The sequence below is a fragment of the Perognathus longimembris genome, chromosome 18, assembly GCF_023159225.1.
Source record: "Perognathus longimembris pacificus isolate PPM17 chromosome 18, ASM2315922v1, whole genome shotgun sequence".
Lineage (NCBI taxonomy): Eukaryota > Metazoa > Chordata > Mammalia > Rodentia > Heteromyidae > Perognathus > Perognathus longimembris.
This window is the reverse complement of record NC_063178.1, coordinates 22,411,334-22,433,548: the sequence shown is the minus strand read 5'-3', so window position 1 is coordinate 22,433,548 and position 22,215 is coordinate 22,411,334. Positions and strand designations below refer to the sequence as shown.

General features: G+C 35.0%; 1 protein-coding gene and 1 long non-coding RNA gene across 6 annotated transcripts in view; one reads left to right on the top strand and one right to left on the bottom strand.

The window, feature by feature from the left end:
• Zeb1 (zinc finger E-box binding homeobox 1) overlaps positions 1-22,215 on the bottom strand; it is a 148,874-nt gene that overhangs the window by 78,706 nt on the left and 47,953 nt on the right. For 2 of the 5 annotated variants that reach the window (XM_048367817.1, XM_048367816.1), the window contains one exon: positions 19,432-19,569. The exons of the other annotated variants lie outside the window; for them this stretch is intronic. The gene's annotated coding sequence lies outside the window, so the exon portion shown is untranslated. The remainder of the gene's footprint in view (positions 1-19,431; positions 19,570-22,215) is intronic. 5 annotated transcript variants of the gene reach the window in all.
• Positions 11,000-17,125, top strand: LOC125367202. Its single transcript, XR_007214006.1, has 3 exons — positions 11,000-11,965; positions 16,080-16,083; positions 17,114-17,125. It is a non-coding gene; the product is annotated as an uncharacterized LOC125367202 (long non-coding RNA).

Genomic DNA, 22,215 nt, shown 5'->3' with positions numbered 1-22,215 from the left:
GATATGTACTGAGGTAGGTGTAGAAGATGAGGGCGAAGACTGGGCTAACAGCTCATGAGCATTCATGGATTTGTAAATATTCCAAAAGCCAAATTGATTTCACCAAAATTGATTTCATTAATCAGAACAATGTCACAAGTACAGATTTTGTTATGGTATAGTCAAGTACAAATTTGCTTGCTAGAAGTTAGCCTGGTAAATGAGTGCATGCTAATGAGTTCTTTGATCTCTCTCTGTCTCTCTGTTTCTGTCTGTCTGTCTGTCTGTCTCTCTCTCACACACACACATTATATCCAACTTCATTCTCTTAAATTTTCTATTGCTTTCTCTGGGTTTTTAAAAAGTAACACGTGGGTACACATGTAACATCTCCTTGTTTATAAATAGCTTAGATATCTTTGGTGAAGTACTCTATTTTGAAATATGCTTCAATAGCTGATGGGGACTTTTAAGGTAGATTCTTCAGAGACAACTGAATACTTATCAACACATTGTCATCAGAGAGTAAGAATGAATTTAATGTTTTATTTCACTTTGCATCACAACATTAAAATATAAAAATGAGTATGTTGAACAATTATACCGACTTTGGTTTAGAAGTCTATAGGAGAAAAAGATTGAGTCTAGTCACAAAAGTTTACAACTAAATGAAATATAATAAACATTAAATTTTAAAAATGGAATATTTAGCCAGGCATTATTTAGGACTAATGTTAATTGTAAACAGTAATTTACATTTAAAAATCTGACAAATATCATTTCTCAGACAAGCACAATTCTGCACAGGGCATAATCTGCATCTGATAAACTAATTATAAAGATTTCATCCATTTTTACACAGCAGAGATAAGGAATAGATGGAAAGCAAAATGTTAACATTTACACCTAAGAACATTACAATTAGTCCCAGTCCTACTTAATAATTATATATCTCATATTCTAAATCCCTTTTAAATTTCTGGGTAAAGCTATACTATGGGTGGCTCTTGAAACACAGGATTTTCCGAGTAATGTTTGTTACTGTTTGTACTGAAAGACAAAATTTATTGCTAAGAATCATCTATAAAGGATGTATAAAGGATATAAAACAATCAGTATTAGTGCCTTTCAATTAAGTCTTTACAAGGAAAAAGGGCAGCAATATCCAAAATATAGGTTTACATTAAAATAAAACTAGTATGATATATTTAGAACAAACCCCATTATCTATCTATCTATCTACCTACCTACCTACCTACCTATCTATCTAAAATGGATAGGAGTATGTTAAAATACTGAGCATATATAAAAGTTCTATCAATGTTAGAATTAATTAAATAAAAAATCTTACAACTTATTTTTAAATTGCAAATTTTTTACATCTTTCATTTGAAGAAAATTACAAAATAAAAGCAAGCAAATGGCTTTATAAGAGAAGTAATACCATCATTTGTACATAATGTCTTTTCCACCCTTTAGATTCCCCATCACTTTTAAGGTCAAAATGTCTTTACCACCCTTTAGATTCCCCATCACTTTTAAGGTCAAAGACCTTTATCTATACTAGTAATAGTAACAGTAGATATAGCCATAGTAGCATTTCATGGGGGTGGGGTTGGACTTCAGCGAATTACATTCCACCATCAGCAATGACATGATCAAAATGTTCTGTAATGTAAGGATGATGAAATATAGGAGGTAAAGAGGATTGTAAAATAATTTCAAATAAGAAACAATGTACAAGTAACAAAATTGGATTAAACTAAATCTATTATTTCTGGTTCTCAATAACCTTGTCTGAATGTAGCTAATTTCCTCATGATGTTTCAGCTACATTATTTCATTAGTGGTTAAGCCTTAGAAAGTGTGAATGATGCTTTTATAGTTCTTTGAAATCTGTGCATCTTATTTAATATATCAAAGAAGCTACTTGACAATGCTGTTATTTATTTATTTATTATTTTTTTTTATTAATTGGACATAAATTTTTTTACAAGGTGTTGTGCAAAGAGGGTGCAGTTACATAGTAGGGCAGTGACAATGCTGTTATTTATAACCAAGTGAGGATTGAATTTTACTTAGCTGTGGGATCCTGAATGAGAGAGGAAAGACAGTTAATGATAGGTAAATGCTTTCACAGAAGTATTACGTATCCAATATGACACTACATGAACCAGGAATATCATGAAGATACTTAGAGATGTATAATTATAGGAACAGATGTGAAAATATTAAAATACTAATTAATAACCTCTAAAGTCATTAGTTTGTACTATATCAAGCAAATTAGTAAAATAAGCAAACAACCATGGTAAAGAGAAAATAGGTTAAATTTTGGCAACCACAATTTATTAATTTTTTTCTACATTATTTCGTGAGAAGAAAAGAGAAAAAAATCACACTACCAAAGTAAAGTTTAACTATTGTGTACTATATGCTACACTAGGTGCTTCCATCCAAACATCAGTTCCTTTTCCTTTTTGTCAGTTGTGGGATGTGAACTCAGCCTGGGTGCTGTCCCTGAGCTCTTCACCTCAAGGCTAGCGCTTTACCACTTGAACCACAGCGCTACTTTCGGTTTTCTGGTGGTTAATTGGAAAAAAGAGTCTCAGGGACTTTCCTGCCTGGACTGGCTTTGAAACACGATCCTCAGAGCTCAGCCTCCTGAGTAGCTAGGATTGTAGGTGTGAGCCACCAGCACCCAGCATTAGTTCAGTTCTGAAAATGGCAATGTTAGCTTTCACTGACTTCATGTTACATGTAAAAAAAAAAAATTGAGGCCGAGAGAGATCATGCAACTTGCAAATGTTCCTATCTATAACTGGAAAGGTAGAAGGAAGAAAATTTAAATTTTTTTTAAGAAAAAGGAAAGTGGAAGAAAATGGAACTTTGTACAACTGGAGACAAAGTGGGGCAGTGGATGTGTTTCCAGGTGGTCCCAGGCAACAGAATTGGTTTAGGCTCACTTGAAAACAGTCAGATATGGAAAACAAGACATGTTTATGTTGATGAATCCCAAGTTTTTGAAATCCTTAATAATATCTTTATTATCTTTAAGTAGTTTACAAAGGAGTTACTATTCGACAAAGCAGTTTATAAATACAGTGTGTCTTGATCAATGTCACTCCTATCAACATTCTTACCCAGCCCTTCCAACCTACCCCCTTCCTTCATTTTTCTTAATTTTGTAGGACATGCACTGCATTTTTTGCTACTTAGCAAAGCAGTTTATCTATGCAATGTATTTTGATCTGTTGCCACTCCCTTCAACATTTTCACTCCTCTTTGACCCACCTCTTCCTATTATTCTTACTTTAGTGGCATATGTAATGAATTATTGACTGCATTCTCTCTCCTCATTCTCTCTTATTCATCTATCCAAGTTTTTAAAAAAAAACTGTTATGAAATGACAAAAATGTCCTAAAACAAAAGTAAACTGTAACCAAACATTAGTTTTCAAAACATAGATGGTACCTCTAGTAATAATAGCAAAAAAAATGCAGACAGACAAAAATACTATAATGCCTCTAGTCGACTCTATGAGTGAACTAGCCAGCAAGACTCTGTATCAGCTTATTTCTCCTTGTCCTTTTCCATTCATCTGACAAATATGTCTAGCGAGACTTTGCTTTCTAATGCCACCATCAGTCCATGTCACTCCCATCCTTGATACTTCCCTATCTCTGATCATACATTCCCTTCCGTTCTCACTGAAGCCTGCCCAACACTTCCCACCATCTGCTCCACCTCCATCTCCAGTGGAAAGTTCCCCTGGGCGAATGAAAATGATGTGATTCTTACAAAAATATTCAAAAGATACAAGGTTCTATTACTATGAAAACTACAATATGCTTACCATTTTGTCATTATCTTCTTTTATATATGCTACTTGTTCATGACATGCCTAGGAAAGCAATCTACTGTGTAAATGACACCTCCAGCTATCCACTTCCTTTAATTCCCTAGGAAAAAAATTCCTAAACACAGCCATTCAGAGTCATCAGAATCATCTTCTAAGTTAAATAACCAAGGCAGTTCTTCTGCCTCTAGTATTACCAAAAAACATATATGTATAGTGTGGTAATGCATTGTTACAAACACTATAAAATATCATCAATTTTTATTTTGGGGGATGATAGGAATTGAACTCAGAGTCCCACTCAGAATAAACATGTATACTTACCAGTGAGTTACAAAACAGCCATAATTAATAAACTGCAGGAAGAGAACTGGCTCTCCTGGTTCTTATTTTAAAAATTGCATTTAGAGGGCTGGGGATATAGCCTAGTGGCAAGAGTGCCTGCCTCACATACACGAGGCCCTAGGTTCGATTCCCCAGCACCACATATACAGAAAACGGCCAGAAGCGGCGCTGTGGCTCAAGTGGCAGAGTGCTAGCCTTGAGCGGGAAGAAGCCAGGGACAGTGCTCAGGCCCTGAGTCCAAGGCCCAGGACTGGCCAAAAAAAAACAAAACAAAAAACAAAAAAAAAATTGCATTTAGAGTCCAAACTTCCTAAAAGTGTATTTGTAGTGATGAATTTGTACTGTAGTTTAAATCTAGCATAGGTAAAGCAGCTGAAGCCAGCATTTATATGAAAGAAACATCCCATTACAAAGAATCATTATTCCACCTCAGATATAACAATGTAGGAACTCTATGGCAAATAGTTTTAAAAAATTCTTTAGTCAAATCATTTAAGGCATTAAAATAGTAAATATTATACATCTCATAGTCACAGCACAAAAATGTACGCATTATATGAAAGGAATGTAGAATAAGAGTTTCATACAGGTAAGATGTTGAAAGTATTTATTAAGTGTTTATTAAGTACTACTCTTGCCTGATAGGTGATAAAGGCTACTGTTTACTATTAGACTTAGTTCTTTAAAAAATTATTGTAAAGACCATGCACAAAGGAGTTACAGCTCCATAAATAAGGTAATGAGTACATTTCCTTTGAACAGCGTTACTCCTTCCCTCATTTTCTCCCACTTTCCCCTCCCTACAGGTTGTAAAGTTCACTTCCAACAAAGTGGCTAGTAAGTATCACTGTTGCATTGGCTCAACCTTTGTCTTGCCATATCTGTGATTCCTCTTCCCTCCCCCTAATCAGATTAACTTATATACAAGACAAAGGATACAGAAGTTTTAAAAAAGTGACAATAGGGAGTAAACCAAAGGAGGGAAAAGAAAGAAAAAAGAAATAACTGCAAACAGGACACTAGAAAGACCTCTTGTTTCCATTTCTTGGAGTTCATTTCAATAGTATGTACTTAGTTCTTTACATTCTCTCAAATTCTCACAACAGTCCAATGTTTTAGTAAAGTTTCCTGCTTATGCTGAAAAAGGAGAGGCTATTCAGCAAATTGAGTAATAAAACTGGTATTTGAACCCAGGCTATCTAGTTCTAATGCCTGCAGTATTCTTCTATATGATATTGCCTTTCTGAGATAACATTATGTATGTGTGTGCGTATATCTTATATAACATTATTTTACTTTTACTGTATTACTTTCTAAGCTTTCTTTCTAATTTACTTTCTACTAATTACTTTCTAATTTACAGGGATTTTCTGATAGCTAACAAAAATTATGAAATATTTACTAAGGAAAATTCCAGGATGCTTTTTCTGAGTTTAGCCTTAAACATTTAATCCTTGGTCTAAATTTTGATACCCTAAGTTTCTCTTGGTCAGACAATGAAGTGCATTTCCAGTCCTGGCATTTCCTGTGTCAAGTCAAGCATTTCAAAATTAAGAGAAGTTTAATTTCCAACAGACTAAATCCTGTACATTTTACTATAAACCAGTCTTTATACAAGGTCTCCAGAAAACAATCATGAACAACATTAGTGAAGGTCAAAGAAACTCAAAGACAGCAATTGTTCCAAAGCTTGAAGAAACCACAATCATCTACTGGTTCAATACTTACTTTAGAGATGAGAAAACTGAAAGCTAGAGAAGTAGACTGCTGCTCAGGATCCCACATTGACTAAGCAAAAGTTTCTGAATGCTAACCCTGGGGCACTGTCTACTCGGCAAGGTTTCCTTTCATTTCAAGAATACTCTTCCTGCTCCTTTTCCTATTTTTACTATTCAGCCATTTAGGAAAATGTTTTGGAACAATTTTGAATAAATACTTATTTTATACTTTTTTTCCTCTTGTATTTAGCTAGAATGCAAACCCAATTGCTCACAAAATTTTTCTCACAAACTTTCTATTGCATTGTTACTGTGTCCACACAGGATGGCAAATTTGCCATATCTAACTTCTAACTTAACACTTTCTCTATGTCCAAACATTGACTTGTGATTATCTCTTGAATGCCTCAACTCTAACCTGATTTCAAGGATCTTGCTCCATCTAGACACAAACTACTTTTCCAATTTGGGGAGGAGGGTAAAGTTCCTATTAACATCATCTGTAACTTCAATGTACAATGAGACAAGCATTATTACTGTTTTAAAATAACATCCCAAATGCCTTCCACAGTTGTAGTTAAGTCTTCATAAAGGCCATACATTTAAAGACATCGAATTCAAAATGTTTTAGGAAAAATTACTTTCATAAGGCCTTATAAAACCAAGCATGGTATTAAAAGTAAGTTGAAATTGGTGGGATACCAAATTATAGTTTGTTCTGCTATAGTACTTGTTTGACAGACAATGCAAAATTTGTTTCAGTGCAACTGAAAACAATGTGAACATAAGTAGAACTTCATGTTTGTTCATACATGATTTTACCTATGAGCTAAACCCATAAAACCACACCCAGGTAAACCAAGTCATTTAGGAATAACAGAATGCACATACGTACATATCTCAAAAGTTACCAGCTACCTCAGTGAATTGTGCCTGTGTCAGGAGCCAGCCATATCCGTGCACATCCAGCATTACAACTTTCTCTAACTTTAAGTATTCTTTCTTCTACCAGTTCACAATAACCATACCGACCATTGCCACAACCCATACCGACTTCCACAAGCAAACTTCAGAGCCGTAATTGTTAGTACTTAGGCACTTAACCATTTAACACTGATTCAACATTTATAAATTGTAACAACAATTATTTCAATTGGTTTTAGGTTTCTGTATTACTTCAATTTGTCATGGACAAAGTTTTTGTGTGGTACACTCCCAGTCCATTCCCCCATTAGCCATGTGACTTCTGTTGATACATTTTATATAGTATAGTGGTGACGTTAAAGATTCAGTTATCAATACATTTTATATTACCCTTAAGCAAGGAATGTTACATCTCTTGACCCACAATGATAGTACTTTACTATGAGGAATAGTGAAACAAAAGAAATAACTTTCAGACATACACAAGAAGAGAGTAGTTTATTAACAATGATAGCATCAAGATATCTATTATTAATCATTTAAACACACAATTGAAGACTATGATGAAACATGGAGAAAATATGTGCCACCACTTAGAAATAAAATGTTATGACTATAATTACTTAAAATAGTGTATGTAAGTAGTCAAGACAGAAATAATAAACATTTAAATTATATGGCCATTTTATGTGGATATTTAAAGAAAATGTTTTAAAAAGCAATCACCTAAACAGAAGTATGTTGGTAAGCTGAATTAATTTCTCTTGAAGCTTGGGATCCTGAAATGCATAGTCTCTGTACTATCTTTGTAACTCTTCTGTAAATCTTAATAGTTTGTGTGTGTGCGTGTGTGTGCACGCACGTGTATGCTGGTGCTGGGTCTTGAATTCAGGGACTAGGTGCTGTCCCTGAGCTTTCTGTCCTCAAGGCTAGCACTCTACCACTTGAGCCACAGCTCCACTTCTGGTCATTTATTGATTGGAAATACAGTCTCATGAGCTTTCCTGCCCAAGCTGGCTATGCCCCAGGATCCTCAGATCTTAGTTTCCTGAGTAGCCACTGGCATCTGGCCTAAATAATCTTTGAAGGCTTTCTTTTTCCCTAAGATTCCTTACCACTAGACAAAATTACTGATACTTTTACTTTCCTCCTTGCTTCTTTCTTGTGTCTCATCCTATGTTGCCCAGGCTGGTCTCACACTGACAATCTCCCTCTCACTCTCTTGAGTGTTGAAATTACAGAAATGAAATTCCACATCTGGCCAAAAGCTTCTTTTCAAAAAAGGACCATATCATACATACTGTGATAGCCTTATGTAAGTACAAATAATATTTACAGTATTATATATTATAAAATCAAGTAAGCCAATGGTCTAAACTGAAGATCTGCTCAAAGTATTAAGTTCAACATATATGTAATATTATCATATACAGTTGTTTTTCTAGTGTCTTTAATTCTAGTCATGTTGGTCACCACATATTTTAGCAGTACTTAAAGACAGGAAAATAAGCAAAAAGAAAGCAGGTCTACTATATGTATGATCAAAAGATAATTAGGTAACAGGGTCACTGCTTTTATGAATGATAATAGTGTATTTCCCCAGAGATTGCATTAGGTCTCTTGAGACATGGGAATGAGCTGGTTCTCTCTCTCTCTCTCTTTTTTAAAATAATATACCCACAGCCTTAGCTTATTTTTACAGGAACACAAAAAGCACTGAGACATTAATTCACTAAATATGAACTAAAAAATAGTTCAAATCCAAATACTGGAGCATTTGGCCAACCTAAGTGTAAAAAAGGCAGAAGGAATCATCAAAAGCCTGAAGAAGTTGCAACTAGAAAGGTGGAGAGGAAAAAAAAAAACAATGAATAATATGCTTTATAGCAACTTCCCTGTACAACACTGTTACCAGTTTCATGTATATTTTATTTGCATTTACCTTTTTATAACCAATGATAGATTACATTTTAATATTTTCCAATTGATCTGAATTATGGCTGCTACATAATACAGTCCTGGTGATCAGAATTTTTGTTCATATTCACAGCATTTAAAATGAGTGTACCTTTTGTACCTATGTTCTCAACTCCAAACTTTTGGGCCTGAATTATGAGCTAAATATTCAATATAGAAAACAAATAAGTTACCTTACCTACTCAACTTTGCTAGAACCATATAGTATATACCTAAGTTCAAAAATACCCATCAAAATACCCACAATTAATGTATTTATACTTATAGAATATCAAGTGTATTAGGGAGAACTTAAAGGCTGAACTCTGTGGGGAGGGGCAGGAGGATGCTCAGATAATATAATGGGACTGTACACTTGCTCAGCTTTTTGCTCATGGGTGACACTCTGTCACTTGAGCCCACATCTCCAGTCTGGACTTTGCTGGTCAATTAGAGCTAGAGTCTTGAGAACTTTTTTGAGCAGGCTGACTTCAAACCTTGATCCTTCAGGTATTGGTATCCCAACTGAAGAGCTAAGATTTTAGGTATGAACCATCATCAGTGCCCACAGAAGACTGAGCTATTTTACATGAAAGACTGACACAAAAACAAACAAATCAAAAAGCAAGGGAAAATAGTAAATATACTGGGGTTTGAAGACAAAAGTAAGTCCTTTTATAATTCTTTAAAAAATAATCCTAATGACTTATAATCCTTTTTAGAAACAATTTTAAAATGTAAATACAAAAACAGGCAGAGAGATGGATTGGGCTGGCCATGGACTATAATTTGTTGGCTCCTGCTTTAAATGGTTGTACAAAAGATTAACCATGATGTAGGTGAGTCAGAATTTCGGATAAAAATTAGACAATTAAAAATGATTTATATGGGGGCTGGGGATATAGCCTAGTGGCAAGAGTGCCTGCCTCGGATACACGAGGCCCTAGGTTCGATTCCCCAGCACCACATATACAGAAAACGGCCAGAAGCGGCGCTGTGGTTCAAGTGGCAGAGTGCTAGCCTTGAGCGGGAAGAAGCCAGGGACAGTGCTCAGGCCCTGAGTCCAAGGCCCAGGACTGGCCAAAAAAAAAAAAAAAAAAAAAGATTTATATGCTGTTGAAAAATGATTAAAGGGGTGACAATGATGAAAATGTATTTTACTCACTAATGTTTAATGGAAATTCCTTTGTACTACTACTTAAAAATGGTAAAAATAAGCAAAAAGAAAGCAGGTCTACTATATACATGATCAAAAATAGAAAATAATTCCTATTTGAAACAGCGCATTTAATAAATAGGTCTGTATTTGGTTGCTAATGTGGCTCAGTTGAACTTGCCTAGTATGCACAGATCCTAGGTTCAATCCCCAGCATAGAGAGAAAGAAAACTTATATACCCTAAAAAAACTAATTTTCCTTTTACTGAATTAAATTGATAAAATAGTCACTATCTCTAGTTACATAATCAACCTAAATGATAGATTTATCTAGATTATATCTTAACTTTTATACCAATAAATAGAGAAAAAAGTAATGAAACTAAATTATTTCTTTTATTATCCCTACTTATAATAATTCTCCGCATTAAACAACACACAGGAGTTTGATTTAAAAGGTTTTATATGTTAGGACAAGTGGAGTTATTTTATGAATTTCCTTTAGATTGTTAACTCCTTTAAGACTTCCTCCAGAAAAAGGTACCTATAGAAAAAAATATACACATATAAATCATTGTAGATGGATTTTCTGTCTAACATACAAGCACAATTACTTCACTCCTTTAAGTAATTTCACACCTATGATATTATCACTGGCTGTAGCTCAGTGACAAGAATGGGGCCTCAGCATGCATGCCCCATAAGTTCAATACCCAGCACCCAAACACAAAACCAGACATAACAATTGGCCAATTTCTGAATGACTCAAGGCTTCTTAGAACTTGAGAGCCCCTTAATGAAATTCTTCTCTCCTCAAATCAGCTTGAGATTTACTAAAGATTGATCAGCTCTGCCTAAAATATCTCCTGACTTTTTTTTCCCCGTACTTACTCTTGTAAGATGCACTAGCTCTTGTATCTCATATTGCCATGCCTAAGGTTTACCTATCCATGAAGACCAAAATTAAATCCAATCACTTCTATCATTCCTATTATTGGTATCACAACCCAGAACTTATTTCCCTGGAAGTTATTAGTTTTTAACACTGTTCAGTTAATTATGTAACATTTGACACTATCACACTGTTTGTAAATGTTTTAAGACTCTTAATCTGATATCTCCGGTTATAGCAGTATTCTAAATATGATAATGCATTTAATAATAATTGTTAAATGAATTTACCTCAGTGGCTCCTGAAAACAATCATTTGGCTGCCCAACTGAAATCTGAGTTACAGGCATAAGTTTGAAAGAAAATCCAACCCATTCAAATGGAATTGAGCAACTAAGCTTGGAAAGTGTAACTTTTAAGAAGTGATGGGTATTGTATGTACATTTATCAGAACTAGGGAAGGGGAACACCAAGATGGAGAGACAAAAGGTAACAGGCAAACCAAGCAACAGCAATACTTACAAGACAGTATGCTGTAAACCAACAGTACAATTCAGGAGAGGATAGGGAGGGAACTGGGAAGACGGGAAGGTTTGAGAAAAATGACAGAGGAGGTAAAGGGTTTGGTAAGAAATGTACTCATTGCCTTATGTATGCAACTGTGACCCCTCTGTACATTGCTTTGACAATAAAAAAAAAAAGAGAAGTGATTGGGCCCCAAGCTAGGTAAAATTCTGCAAACTGAAATGCACAATCATACTCCTTCCCTCCCATGGACATGATGGGGTAAGAATAAATGGCCTTGATTTTAGTTCCAATTTTGTGATCTAAATATAGCACCTGAATCATAACTGATTAGTATAAACTGCTGTGTCTATTTGGTATTCCACTATTTCATAAGCGTTTATTTCGTTTAGTGCTATACTTACTCATTTTTATATAAAATTTCCCACGGTTACAAGAGGTCCTGGACAGCACAGCACTTGAAGTAGGCAAGATTCTTTCTCTCTAGTTGCTAGCTCTGCTCCTCTGCCAGTCTATCCCTTTAAAACCACGTGGTATCAACCTGGTCTCTGAAATGTAGAGTTCCCCTTGAGTATCCTGCCTGGGCTTTGCTCAGAACCTAACTCTTATCAGTCCATTAAAATCTTGCCAAGTAACTAGATTCATTGCTTTAAGGTATGGCTGTGCTAGTTAAAGGACAGACTGTAATGGCACAAATACAATTTTAAATATGAAGGCATTTTAATAATGTATCTCATATGAAATATAGAGGAAGTACAATTATTATTCTTGCATATAAAGTTAGCAGTTTTTAAATATATATGTAGGCATATATGTATATATATATATAAATGAAAAAACATGAGACAAGACCACTTTCCAAACAAAAGTATCTAATGACACCGAGACTATTAGACTATGATTTTAAGTTTTCTCTATGTAGAAGATTCTTTGTTAGTAAACTGTATTAATTATGCTATTTATTAATTCAGTTAAACAATTATTTGTGAAAAGTGGATCACTGTAATATTTCACATACCTCAAATATGTAAAAAAGTGAATTCATTACTTTCCCCTATCACTGAAATTCTGCAAGGTCTCTAAATTCCTCATTTCCTCATCCAATTAATCCTTACATCTTAAACATTCTAATTCACAAATACCTATCGAATAAACCACTTTTCATCCTCACTGCAAGCTACCACATGAATTTAAGCGCTCTACCTCTTTCCTTATTGTGAAGCTTTCAGAATGTGAAGATTTCAGAATGTCATAAAGCAATGAGAATTATTCATGACTTGGTTTACAATATGAACAAATTGATAACTATAATGTTGTATCTGGTTTCTTTAAAGTGAGCATAGATAAATAGTGCCTACTTAAAAACAACAAACAATTTTATCTATATTTTGTTGAGGAGACTCTTCCCTGAGTGGGCAGTACTGGCTGAAAGTAAAGATAATCGGGAACTTTCAGGATGCTGGTAATTACTTCCTTTTCTGGGTACTGTTCACAGAGGCAGGTTCAGTTTGAGTTCTTGAAGAGATATATTAACGATATGCTCAAGTGTTCTAAATATGTATCAGACTTTAGTAAAAGCTTTAAAATTGAAAATTGGGCATGGTGATGTACAAGTGTAATCTAGCATTGGGAGGCCAAGGCAGGAGCATCTTGAGGCTGGGTAGAATGCTGCTTCAAAAGAAAATTAAAACACGTGTGAAACCGTACCTTTTGGGTTTTTTTTTTCTTGTCTGTTTTTTTGTTAGGATTATTCTGTTTAGTTTTGTTTCTCTTGCATTCCCTTGCTCTGGTTGTATCCCGCTACCACTGTATCTCATCTGAGTACACTGGATACTGTTTATATGGGTATTAGAACTGGGGAAGGAAAAGGGACTATCAAAATCAAGAGACAAAGGGCAAAAAGGCAAACCATTCCAAAAGCAATACTTACAAAACCATTTGGTGTAAACCAACTGCACAACTCCTAGGGGGAGAGGGGAAAGGGGAGGGAGGAAATGGGGGAAAAATGAGGGAGGAGGTACAAGTTGAACAAGAAATGTACTCACTGCCTTACATATGAATCTGTAACCCCTCTGTACCACTTTGACAATAAAGAATAAAGTTTAATAAAAAAAACAACACCCCACATACCCACATATCTGATGGTCAGTGTCTTTTCACTGTCTGGTCTTATGCTGCTTTAGCCCAAAGCCAGATATATAATATATACCAGATATATAATATATACCAGGTATATAATATATATAAAGAGTTGAAAAACATTTCACCAAGTACTTCCATACTTCCCTTTCTCTATGGGTCTCTGCTCTTGCTCTTTGCTCTCTATTTCTTTCAGAATTTTCACATGTGTTGTGTACTTAGCGCAGGACACCATTCTGCCTTCCCATTTCAGTTAAAAAAACTTCATTTCTGGAGTCAGAAATAAACTGGAGTTTTCTTCTCTGACTCCAGGCTAGGTAAAGCAATGCCATTTGCCTTCTTTTTTTTTTTTTTTTTTTAACATTCCATTACATGTCTTCAGCAGGCTTTAAATTCTGTAGGGGCACAAATGTTTTACTACTCTAGTCTCAAAGTTCTTGATATTTTTAGGGACTGAAATAAGCTGATTTATTACCTATATAGAGACTAGACATGTACTATGACAAATTTTCAAGTCTAAGTATTCAAGTGTAAACTGTTTAATTGCTAAAAGCTTCTGATATATTAAAGGGATAAAAGTTAAGTAACAAACTGTTTATGCACAGAAAGACATACCACACATGTTGGGACAAAAGTCACTTTCAATGGTTCTAAGTTCTATTACAAACAAAAATTTATGGTAAAAAAATTTCTGAAGTAAAGTCAATCTTAAGTTTTACTAATTGTCTATAAATAAGGTTAGATTATTATTATTTTTTTTTTTATTTTTTGGCCAGTCCTGGGCCTTGGACTCAGGGCCTGAGCACTGTCCCTGGCTTCTTCCCGCTCAAGGCTAGCACTCTGCCACTTGAGCCACAGCGCCGCTTCTGGCCGTTTTCTGTATATGTGGTGCTGGGGAATCGAACCTAGGGCCTCGTGTATCTGAGGCAGGCACTCTTGCCACTAGGCTATATCCCCAGCCCCTAGATTATTTTTTAATATCATGAAAATCAAGATCCCACCGCTGGTTTAATGTTTGTTTTTTTTAAAATTAGAAGTCAAGATAACATTTAATATCTACCTACTTGAGTTTAAGGAAAAGAACTTCTTAGTTGAGCTTGGAAGCAGCAATTGTGGTCCTAGCACTCGAGAGACAGATATAAGAGACCCTTGCCTGTGTCTGAGGCAAGCTTGGGCTACAAAGCAAGCTCTAGGCCAGTGTATGATACACAGTAAGACTTTGCCTCAGAAAACAAATAAAGTACTCACAAATGTTTGCAAATATGAAGAGAATTTAAACTTAGTATATGATGCATAATTTCATACATGAAAAGTAAAAAAATGTATTTTATTTCTTACAATCAAGGAAAGTAACAGGTGGTCTATCAATCAGCATCTACACAATATTCTTCCTTGATAAAAATGCAAAATATGTTTTACTTAAAGGTCATTATTTATGTGGTGGTGATGAAGCTCAATGGTATAGCATGTGCCTAGAATTCAAAAGGTTCTTCGTCCAGTCCCTGGCACCACAAAATACAAAATTAAACAAAGGTCAACTTTTATAAAAGCAGAAGGGCATGAGTAAAAATCACCTCGATTGTGTGTATGTCGGGGGAGGGGGGTCTACCATCTATTTAAGAAATTAGTATAATGACCTTTGTAGCATATTTAATACGTAATTTACTTTCAATAAAAATTCAGGTAGCATCCTAAATTTTATTACTTTGTTCCATTCCATTTGAGAAATAGTTTTCTGCATATCATCAAACTTCCTTTTGTGGGGAAAGGGGGCAGTACTGGGGCTTGGTCACAGGGCCTGGGCTGGAGCTCTACCACTTGAGCTACAGTCTCCACATTAAGGAGCTTTTTGCTAGTTAATTGGAGATAAGAATCTCCAGGATTTTCTTTCCCTAGCTGGCACCAAACAGTGATTCACCCTCAGATCTCAGCTTTCAGAATGGCTAGAATTACAGGTGTAAGCCCTGAGCATCTAACATTGTTCTAACATTCATTTAATGATATCTCCATTAAATCTTGAATTAAGCACACTATATTGTCCAGTATCAGAAAAAGCAAAGAAAAAGAAAAGTAGAAGAAAAAAATCACTATTTTTCTTATTTTGAAAGGGAAGTGCCATTTTCTCTAATTAACATAGAACATACTTATCATTTTAAAAGCACTACTAAAATATTAAAACTATCTTATAGTCCAGAGACTTAAAATACCATAATCCTTGAAATATACTCTGGAAATAAAATACTATAATCACTTATTTTCTTTAGCATTTGTCACTTCATGGAGAAAGTATTTTAAAAGAGAAAAAAGTTAAATTGCTATAGATTAACTCATCTTCACGATAAGTTTTTTCTTACAAAACCCTCCTGGAAATAGGCAAATCCTAGAACTAAAGGGACTGAGAGATAGGGATCACAGTTCAAAGCCAGCCAGGGCAGGAAAGGCTGTGAGACTCTTATCTCCAACTAACCAACCTCCAGCCCCCAAAACAAAATATCCTGGATGTGGAGCTATGGCTCAAGTGGTAGAGTGCTAGCCATGAGCACAAAGCCTCAGGGACAGTACCTGTGCCCTGAGTTCAAGCCCAAGGACTGTAACTGACAAGAAAACCTTCTGGAATTTGATAAAAAAAAACTTTGCATATATCATACAAGGTATGATTACATAAAAATCCTCTGAAGCTCATCCATGGGCCCCTGGGTAAAAAGGGAACTACTTAAAATTTAGGTTTTTTTTTTGTTTTGTTTTTTTGGCCAGTCCTGGGCCTTGGACTCAGGGCCTGAGCACTGTCCCTGGCTTCTTCCCGCTCAAGGCTAGCACTCTGCCACTTGAGCCACAGCGCCGCTTCTGGCCGTTTTCTGTATATGTGGTGCTGGGGAATCGAACCTAGGGCCTCGTGTATCTGAGGCAGGCACTCTTGCCACTAGGCTATATCCCCAGCCCTAGTTTTTTTTTTTTAAACTCAAGTATAGTTCCCTTGAGTAAGGTTAGATATCTAAACAAAAGATCTTTAGAATAAAAAGGAAAACCCAAACAAAACATATTAATTTACTCACTATTTTTAAAGACATCAGGAAAGATTGGACACTTCACTTATAAATAGATGTAGGTGTTAATTTGATAAAATAAGCATGCCTTAGACATTAGAAGTTAGGTAAAATAAGACTCTTTTATAAGCCTAGGGTATTTCTGGACATGGGAATGTATGACACTCATAGCTTTAAAATGAAATAACCACCTAACCCCAAGCCCACCGCCACCATCACCACTAGCACCTTCAAAATTCCTTTTCAGGGAGAGGAAGAAAATATTATTATATAAGACAACAATGGTCCAGGCCTTTCAGGTTTGTGGGGAAATGAAATACTTTTAGATCCAGAAATTTCTTATTTTTATAATAACTGCTGGCTTCCTTACCCTCTCAAACCTCACCAACCTTCAGTTCTTGTTCTCTGAAGGAAATGCAGTAATTATAAACACACCCCACACTCTTAGGTACATTCTCCTAAGTATGAATGGATTTGGAATGCACCATAGCTTGAGCTCTGAACTGCTAAACTGTTGCACTCACTGGCAGCTAGAGAACTGCCTGCCTGTCTGGGAATGAAGAGAAATGACACCAGTTTTCCTTCCCCCTGAGAAGAAATGCAGAGCCAGGACAACTGCTGTCCTTAGAGAACATGAATGATCTTTCTGTAGAGCCTAAGGAGCACAGATCTATAGTATTAGAGAGGTCACTAAACACTTGGAAAATGATACTGGAATTAATGCATTTTAAAAAATGGAAAAAGGAAAATTGAGCCACTTCATGCTTTTTGGCAGCTAATTGGAGGTAAGTGTCTCACAGAATTTCCTGCCCAGGATGGCTTCAAACCATGAGCACCCAGATCTCAGTCTCCTAAGTAGCTAGGGTTACAGGTATAAGCCACCAGCCATGTTTAGGTTTTAATTAATGACTAGTTTTTTTCTCAAATGACTAATTAATGCATTCATTAAGGATAATACATAACATGCTCTCACAAAAAATAAATGGTGTGTAGTGTATATGTAATGTCTAAATTCTCTTTAATATATATTTTTTCTAATACAGCCCACATTGTATCCACTTTGAAGATTCAAATACATTAAATTACTCACAGCAAGACTACTTGTAACTCTATTTACATACAAAACAGTAAGATGGTTTCCAATGTTTTCCTAAAAGGTTTTCCTGATATCTATTTTTTCTTCTTTTGGCAACCAAAACAAAGTGCTACTTTCCTGGTCAATGTCTTTCATTAAGAAGATATAGGAAGAATGATGTTCTCTTGAAAGATAAGTAAAATGTTTCTGAGGTAGGGCTGCTAGTTAAAATCACATTTCTCTACAGATTTAATGGTCCACAAGAAAGGCTCACATCTTATCCAAACAGTTTTCACTTTAAGAAAAGATAAATAAAATGAAATGAACAGATTTTATTTCTGTATTTTAACTCCTCACCATCAAAAGTATTATGGGAATTGCAATCTTATATATTTTGTTAGATTTTTAGTTTCTTGTTGACAGCCAAACTTCTTCTTGACCTACTTCTAATAGAGATGTTTTTCCGTATGCTGTTTTTCTGTTTTATCTAGGCAATAAAGGATATCTTAGTGTCATTCTATTTAGGATTGATCATTTTAAGGGGTGTCAATAAATGCACAAGAGAACCAGAGGTTTTCTGATACTACTTTCTCTTATATAATGTTTCCCTCTAGGAACCAATGTATTTATTATTTATTTTATAAAGATGAGAAGTTGTTGTAAGGTTGGGGGGAAAACTATTGATTTTAACTTTTAAAACCTAGGATCTTAGGCTTCAGTGGTTCACGCCTATAACCCTAGCTAATTTGGAGGCTAAAGATCTGAGGACTGAAGTTCAAAGCCAGCCTGGGTAGGAAAGTCCATGAAGACACTCATCTCCAATTGATCACTAAAAAGCTGGACGTGGAGCTGTGGCTCAAGTGGTAGAGCACTAGCTTTGTGCAAAAAGGATCAGGAACAGCACCCATGTGCTGAGTTCAAGTCCCAGGAAAACACATACGCACACACATGCACAAACACGCAACGAGAAATTAGGACTTTACAGAAATCTAATGATCATGTACTTTTTGAAAAATCAAAACAGTCTGTTTCCATACTTTCTGATGCTTACTCTAGCTTACTGCAAAGCAAAAGTGATTTGAGGAACCTCAAGGAAAAGCAACACACAGCTTCAAAAAAAATTCCAAAAAGCAATTCTTCAAAGCCGGTTATATCAGTAAAATGCAATGTCATTAGACTGCTTAAATGCTACTTCAAAATTCTATTTTTTTGGTGGGGAGGGGCAGTACTAGAATTTGAATACTTGATAGACAGGTATCCTATCACTTATACCACGCTCCAGCCCTTTCTATATATCTTGTTTTATGAAACAGGGTCATATGTTTTCCTCTATATTTCCCATGAATTTATGATTACAGGTGAGTGACACCATGCCCAGCTTTTTATGGTTAGTATGGGGTCTTGTGCACTTTTCGCTAAGGTTGGCATGGATTTACCATCCTCCTAATCCTCATCTCTTTAGCAGTTAGGAAACAGGTGTGATCCTCTGCACCTAATTTGCTTCAAAAGTCTTGAGTGCAAAACTTAAGACATCCAATGAAGCTCCTGATGAGTAATGAAACTCAGTAATTATTAGTGGATTTAGATGTAGACTGAACTGGAAAACAAATTTTGCCATAACTGTACCTCCTTAATTCCAAGAGCCTCGTTGACTTCAAAACAGTAAGAACTACCTCCTGACTATATAATGTTTTGCACATAAGTGTCTACCAATCTATGAGGAAGTCTGATGGTCTCAAACCCTAAATGGAGCATTCCAAAACCAGTCCTTCATTAGGAGACTGGGCCCACAAGTGTGCACTCACCACCCAGTGCTTACCTTTAGAGAACAAGGTGGCTGACACAAACTGATCAAGCTCTCACCCCACCTCCAAAAACACTGAAAAAGATCAGCAGATCTTTCTTGGTACAGGAGGGACCGCTTTATATTCTTCTGTGGTAGAAGTTTAAGATTTTCCTAAAGAAAAGAAGGGTAAAAAAATTGACATCATACCATTTGGATCAAGCTTATCTTTTTATATTACAAAATGAAGCTTTAAAATTAGATAAATCTTAAGTATTTGAAAATTTACATTCTTTAAAAAGGTACCTACTATAAATATTGAATGGTTCAAATATTACTCTTTAAACAAAACTTTAAGCAATTTAACATTCTCTCTGGGAAATTTGAAAAGTTGAAAAAATTTGGAAAAATTCTATGCCTACAAATGATCACAGAAATAAATTGCATTAAAAGTTAATCAATGCTACTACACTCACTGAAAAGCAATGAATCAAACACAGCTGGAAGGAGTTGTATTCTGCCTCTATAATGTCAAATAATATATTATCCCATGACAACAGAAAAGTAGCACTTTGATTTGTGTTAAATGCCACAGAATCACATAGGAATCAATCTATTAGACTCTAAAACTCTATGAGGAAAAGTAACTTTAGCTTTCTGTTTTTTTAACACAATGCTAATCTTTAGAGTATTAAATAATTCTTGGCACATGTTGTAAGCATTAAAAAATTTTCATGTGTGCAAAGAATATTAACCCATTAGTCAATAGTCTTAAAGCAAAAATTCCATAAAATGAAATAATCAGAAATCTATAAACATCTGAGGAGTCAGAAAATGTGTTCTAGGAAATAATATTAATAATATAACCTGTGTAATTATACATAAGTGTTCAGAAAAGTGTTTAAGTTTTATCATAGAATGTTCATGAGAAAATGCTGTTAAATGTATTATTACAACCTAAGCTCTTGAAAAGAAATGGAATACTTGAAGGTCAGGAGATCATATTATGTGGCTTAAAATAATTACTACATATCAAATATACAAGTTTTAATGTAGATGAAATACTATGTGCTTTTTTAATAATGTAAAATTAATTACTTTTCACTGTATTGAGAGCATATTAATATAAGCTCAGTGACAAATAGTTATTTATAGCTATAATTCTTTCTAAATACTGACTTAATATTTATATAATATTAAATAGAAATTAGAAGATGCCGTCTTATCAGTATGATTTTCATATGTATTTTAAGCATGTATGTACATTTTATTCAATTTTTAAAGTCACAAAAATTAAGAAATAGTGATCTCTACTTACTTAAGTTTCCATAAATTACAGGAGATTACTAAAACAAAGAGACTGATTTCCCTGAAATGTTTTCCAACTCTTCCCAAATTAGATTAAGGGAAAAAAAGGTCAATTACAAATCAATGGTATTGATTAAAAATAAAAGTATATAGTGTGTGTTTGTGTGTGTGTGTGTGTGTGTGTGTGTGTGTGTGTGTGCTGTGCAGGCATACTAATCTTGGGCTTGAACTCTGAGCATGGGCACTGTCCCTAAGCTTCTTTTGCTCAGCACTAACATTCCAGCACTTGAGCCACAGCTCCACTTCGGGCTTTTTTTGGTAGTTTATTGGAAATAGGAGCCTCATAGACTTTCCTCCTCAGGTTGGCTTCAAATTGTGATACTCTGATCTTAGCCTCCTTAGTTGTTAGGATTATAGGTGTCTGCCACTGGTGCTCCGTAAAAGTATATACTTTTTAAAGTCTAATATGATAGGACAATAAAGTTAGAAGAAACAAATATTTGAAAGTACTACAGGTCACTTGACTCCAAGTTCTCAAAATGCAGGATTAGTCCTGAAAACAAAATTGACAGTGCTATTTATGTTGCATTTCACTTCAGGGGAGAGGTCACCTATTTTCGTATATCCCCAAACCACAGTAAGTAAACAGATGAGAAATTTGCATTTTATTCTCACTCTGAATCATCGAAATAATGTCTTATCTGACAAGTTATACTTCGATTAGTCATAAAAAACTTTCCATACTTCAAAAGTAATATTTAATTTAATACCTGGTGTCAGGAAATCAGGTTTGAACTTTAAAAAAATTTTGGCTCAAGAATTTTAGCATGTACAAAATTACTTAGTATAATTTTCCGAATCTGAACAACCTGCATGTCTTTGAACTAATTTTGAGGGTTACAAATAAGCTAAAGAATTAAGTACAACAATAATATATGAAAAAGAACTTTAAAAGGGGAAAGAATAACACTAAGCTAGAAAATTTACTAAAATGAAAACTGGCTGAATCTCCTAGGCTAAGGAAGAAATAGTTTCCTCACACAGAACTGAGAGCTCCTTTTACATAAAGTCCTTGCTCATATTGGTAAATAATGGATCTTGTGCTCTAGTCCCATTAGCAGGAGGGACAATTTTTAAGTTTACTACATTCAGAGATTTAGTGTCTAATTTTAATTTCACTTGTAAATATAGATTACTAAACCACACTAACCACCTCCTCTTAAATTTCTTACCAAACTGTCCTGAGTACCCCTTCTTCCTTTCTTTTTCATCCTATTTCTCAAACTACTCTGAGTGAAGTTTTTCCCCTGTGGACCTGTGCTCAGGGAATATTGCTCTCAACTCACAACAGATAGGATTCTTCAACACAGTTTTGCTACCAAGACTGGTCTACCTTCAACCAGATAACATGGTAGTGGTACTAGGGCTTCAACTCTAGACCCCCATGTTTTACAACTTTAAGCCCTGCTTCCACTCCTGCTTTTTCACTGGCTAAGGGTTATTAATGGTCTC